Genomic DNA, 6096 nt, shown 5'->3' with positions numbered 1-6096 from the left:
ACAAGATACCGACTTATTTGTTTGACAGTCGGCTTCCATTTGGTAGCAATGTAGGACCGTCACATTTTCACAGACTTTCACAGTCAATTCGCAGGTGCATGGCCAGGAGAGGCATGCCTGGTGTGTTAGCATACATAGATGATTTTCTTTCAGTAGCAGCAACAAAAGAGGAGTGCAACGACATGTTATTTTCTTTGATTAGATTATTGAGGGAACTAGGCTTCAACATTAGCTGGAAGAAGGTGGTGGGGCCCACCCAACGTATCACATTTCTTGGAGTCGACATCGACACGCGGAACAACACTCTGTCACTTGGAAGTGACAAACTGCAGCAACTGCGGCGGCGACTACTGCAATTTCGAGGAAAGAAGCGCGCGACAAAAACTCAGCTTCAAAGCATCGCGGGTTCTCTTAATTGGGCCTGTCAAGCTGTCAGAGGAGGAAAATTCTTTCTGCGGCGGATACTGGACACAATAAAACCCCTTCAGCAGCAGCGGCACAAAGCAAAGCTTTCTAGCGAATTCCAGAAAGATGTGCAATGGTGGCTTTCTTTTATGCATGTATTTAATGGAACACTGTATTATTTCCACAATGCAAAACAGCATGTCCATGTGGACGCATGTAATATTGCAGCAGGTGCCTTTTGGCAGGGCGACTGGCAGTACACCTATTTTAAAAAAGACATGCCGGCAGCGAACAATTTACACATAAACTTTAAAGAAGTATGTGCTGTGTTACAAGCTGTGACACGATGCCGGGGCACCGATGTGGTGCGGACAAGAAGTGATTGTGCATACTGATAGCACTGTGACAAAATCAATTATCAATAAAGGCAGATCTACTAATAAGTATGTCAACAGCTTACTTCGGAAAATGGCATGGGAATGTGCTAAAGTAAACTGTAGCATTGCGGCGGTGCATGTGGCCGTTTGTGTAAACATTATGGCTGACACTATTTCACGTCTTCACGAGCCTAGGCGGCACGAAGAGTTAGTGCGGCTGTTGACTTTCTGGCAACGGGGGAGACCCCCCAACGTGAACCTGTGTGATCATATGTCTTACCAAGCCCTTGTTTTCCTTAATTCTTTCCAGATGAAGGATGCGAATAATGTTTATGTAAACATTGTAAACAAGACATTGTGTTTTTGGGCGGCGTGTTTGGTGTTTTTTCTTTGTGACAAATGACTTGAAATTCCGTATGTACTTTACAACATGTGTTAGCACACATCTCCGATAGTTTGAAGGCAATGCGTTTGCGAGTTACTCAATTGTACCATTTTTTGTCTCATTACCCGCTAAAACGGCTTCGACACCACGTCATGTAAACTCAATCTGTTTTCTGAATAAGTTAGGGGAATAAACGGTCTTTCCAGTCATATAATTGGTTTTACGATAAACGGCCTCATCAGAAAGATCTGCCCTCAAACGCATCTGTACATTTTTGTATGACGAGTAGTGTACTTCAGAGGTTTCTTGATATGCATTTACTGACTCTCGTCCTCCAAACTTTTGAAAATGCATTGCTAGCGTGGGCTCCACATTTTGTTTTCACTTTCAGGCCGTTTCGACGAACCACGTGACTTGAAGATATTCCTACGCAGCTCAGCACAGCACATTCTTCTGTCTTGTCTACGGAGGGCGCAGCACAACTACTTCTTCAAAGCCCTAAGTCCGCCACAGCAAATAGTGCAGTTAGAACGCCGCTGGGCGGAGATATTTCTTCTTGCAGCTGCGCACTGGCCGGTTGACATCACCTGTATTATTGCGCGGGTCCTCCGGATGTCTGCATCCGTGAGTTTTGTTTGCGGAATCTTGTATTGTTTTGTGCATGAGGTTCAGGTTAATATTGGCATATTGATATACATGAGTGTGTGTGTGTGTGTGTGTGTGTGTGTGTGTGTGTGTGTGTGTGTGTGTGTGTGTGTTATTTTGTATTATTATGTGATGTCATATAGACCATGCCTATCAGGCCAACTATGATTTCTTAACGTAAGGCCTGGCGCTCACCTATGTAACTTCAGCAGGACAGACGACGCACTTCAGATTATCCCAGCCCGCTACACGTTGCGTGAAAGGAAAACAGGCCAAGTACTCGTCATAATCCCTATCGCAGCATCAATAATATGCAGTGCGTCGTCTGTGCCGCTGAAACTGCGCAGGATTATTCTGCCCTTAACGTGGTCGTCCTGTTTCCATTGCTTTTGTTGCTAGTCTAGTCTTATTTTACCTTGTCACGTTTACTTTCTGTATTTGGTGTTTAGCGTCGTTTTCAACCGTTCAAGGTTATATCGCGACGGGGAAAGGGGGGAGATGGGATAGAGCCACTTGGTAATTGTTTCTTGTTCACAAAAGCACTAATAAAAAAATTGCTCCAGGGGCATGCAACGTAGTACAATATATGACCTTACTGGGAGAATGCAAGTTTCCAGTACAAAGGACTTAACATTTCTTACATACTGCTTGACTAAAATCTTTACAAACATTGACTATATTCTATACAAGAAACACTTAACAAGGGTAAAAGGAGAAACAGAATCCGTTAGTCGCCTCTTACGACATGCTGGGGAGCATCGGGTAAATTCTTCCCCCAAACCCGCGGGAGTTGTCACGTTTGCTGCCTTGATGATACCGTATATTGTTAAGGCAAAAAAAAAAAAAATGTCTGTTTCTGGTCACCCGACCGACCCTAAATTTCGGCGCCGACCCTAAACTTTTTTTTTCCAAACTCAATTTTTTAAAAAAAATTTTTGTGGTAAAGGACAGGGTGAGAAAATGAACAACAAAAACGTGTGAAAACGAAAGTCCGCTGACGATTTGTAAATGTGTTGAGTGTCTTGTCTCTATGTATAGTGAATCCAGTCTCTTTGCGCGATTTTTAAAGTTAGTTTTATTGGTCTACATTTGGGGTAAAAAAAAAAAAAAAAAAAAAAAAAAAAAATCCCGACCTACCGACCCTATTTTTTTTAGCCATGTTACCAGAAACAGACAATTTTTTTTTTGGCCTAAGCAGTAAACTGTTTTCAATACTGCGCGCCTTGATTCTATTAATGTCTTTATATAATACTTTTTAATTCTCTCAGTGAAATTGCGATGAATTGTGACAAAGCTTTTCATTGCGATCCAGAACACAGAAACTGATGACGACACAGTGCTGACATCAGTACAGAAGGTGATCGGCACGTTCCACTCTCTGCATGCTGACGTCACAGAGCTGCCTTTTCTGGAAACATTGGTCTTGCTACGTCAAGGTCAGAATTCAGGAGCTATACAACAGATTTGATTTATTATTTAAAATTTTAACTTTTTTTTTGTTACTCTTAATGGAAACGAGTAATTAAACCGTCCCGGAAGAAAGCAAAAGACTAAAGTTGACTTCTTCTGGACCTGGTTCAGTCGCACACAAGCTGTTATATGGTTGTTGATAAGGCTAAAAGGGCGATTTGCAGAAATTACCATCGGTTTGACACCGAGTGAGAGAAAACACAGAACAAAATCTCAAATGCTTGCTTTTAGCTCGGTGTGTCATCGACATCATCATCATCATCATCAATCATCAATCATCAATCATCAATCATCAATCATCATCATCATCATCATCAATCAATCATCAATCATCATCATCATCATCATCATCAATCATCATCATCATCATCATCATCATCAATCATCATCATCATCATCATCATCATCATCATCATCATCACCATCACCATCACCCATCACCCATCACCCATCACCCATCACCCATCACCCATCATCCATCATCCTCCTCCATCATCCTCCTCCATCATCCTCCATCATCATCATCCTCCATCATCATCATCCATCCTCCTCCATCATCCATCCTCCATCATCCATCATCCTCCTCCATCATCCATCATCCTCCATCATCCTCCATCATCCTCCATCATCCTCCATCATCATCATCCTCCATCATCATCATCCATCATCCATCATCCTCCATCATCATCATCCATCATCATCATCCTCCATCATCATCATCCTCCATCATCATCATCCATCATCCTCCATCATCCTCCATCATCCTCCATCATCATCCATCATCATCATCCTCCATCATCCATCATCCTCCATCATCCTCCATCATCCATCATCCTCCATCATCATCATCCTCCATCATCATCATCCATCATCCTCCATCATCCTCCTCCATCATCCATCATCCTCCATCATCCTCCATCATCCTCCATCATCCTCCATCATCATCATCCTCCATCATCATCATCCATCATCCATCATCCTCCATCATCATCATCCATCATCATCATCCTCCATCATCATCATCCTCCATCATCATCATCCATCATCCTCCATCATCCTCCATCCTCCATCATCCTTCATCATCATCATCCTCCATCATCATCCATCATCCTCCATCATCCTCCATCATCCATCATCCTCCATCATCATCATCCTCCATCATCATCATCCTCCATCATCATCATCCATCATCATCATCATCCATCATCATCATCATCCATCATCATCATCATCCTCCATCATCATCATCCTCCATCATCATCATCCATCATCATCATCATCATCATCCATCATCATTATCATCATCCTCCATCATCATCATCATCCATCATCATCCTCCATCATCATCATCATCCATCATCATCATCATCATCCATCATCATCCATCATCATCATCATCATCATCCATCATCATCATGATGCGGGCCCTGGTTGCTCAATAGGTAGAGAAATTGGCTGGCGATCCTCGGGTCGTGGGTTCGAATCTAGGCTGGATAGGAAGCGAGTTAATTGTATGTGCAAACTCAGAGACGGTATCCATGTCCCAGCCTGGTGTCACCACTCATCATCTTCATCTTCATCTTCATCTTCATCTTCATCTTCATCTTCATCATCTTCTTCTTCTTCTGAATCTTCTTCTTCTTCTTCTTCTTCTTCTTTTTCTTCTTCTTCCTCTTTGGTTTAAACAATTTTATTCAGCAAAATGACATACAACAAAGCCGCATACAATCAATTAGTAAATGGAGCACAACAAGCAAAGCGTATAACCGTGCTCTTGAAAGCAATATGATATTTGGTTTGGCGGACGATACTGGGAACTGTAGAAGGGAAAACGAAGGAGAAAAAAATCAACAAGCAAAATACACTTTCGGCACCGGGCAGTGAGACTTGTTAACTCATACGGTCTGATTTGCAGAGCACCACGACGCCCACGCCGACACCACTCGTCTGGAGCAGCTTCAGGAACAAGCCCAGCTTGCTCTCGCGCACTACACGCAGCACGCGCATGCACACTCTCCCCCTTCAGCATCATTGACGTCATCAAGCCTCACCGCAAACAACAGCGTGACGTCGTCGTCAACCCTGACGTCATCGACTCAGAACGCGTCAAATGCGGCGGTTATGACAGCAAGGTTCGGCCGCCTGTTGCTGACCTTACCTTGTCTGACGTCCGTCAGTCGTGACGCGCTGGAAAAGAAACTGTTTCCTGACGTTACTGTTGTTCATCTCATTAGATCCTTATTTGTGTGAAGCTAGGTAACCTCTGTCGAACAAGCGGTTTATACCGGGATGTCGCCTCGCGCCAGATGTTTTAACTTTGAAAAGATTAAGTTTTAAAGTTCATATTACAAGTCAGAACCTTCTTTATTTTACAGTGATATACCTTAACACTTTCTACCCCACCTATGTTGACCAAGGTCTTTTTAGCCGAGACCAGCTGTGCTGCAGCAGGTCACTCGGAATTGTAGAAACTGTGTAGTAACTGTGTATCAACACGCTGGAATGCAGGCGTTAGATGGACGTTACAGGAAGCGACTGAAGCTAACAGTCTGAGCGGATATATCCGTACCTGGTCAGATAGAGCCATATGAGCGGGGACGGATATATCCGTACCTGGGAGACAATGAGTTAAAAATTTCAAACACTGAGACAACCATGTAAACTAAGAAAGGAAAAAAACTTGTATCGGTCCAACAAAGCCATATCAGTTGAAGGGACTTCAACAAACAACAGCCAACCAACCATTTACCAACACTGGACATACGCTTGGACGTACACGTCGATGGCGAGTGTTGACAAGAAAACCAGAATTTA

The sequence above is a fragment of the Littorina saxatilis genome, linkage group LG13 (genome assembly GCF_037325665.1).
Source record: "Littorina saxatilis isolate snail1 linkage group LG13, US_GU_Lsax_2.0, whole genome shotgun sequence".
Taxonomy (NCBI): domain Eukaryota; kingdom Metazoa; phylum Mollusca; class Gastropoda; order Littorinimorpha; family Littorinidae; genus Littorina; species Littorina saxatilis.
This window is presented reverse-complemented; position numbering follows the sequence as displayed.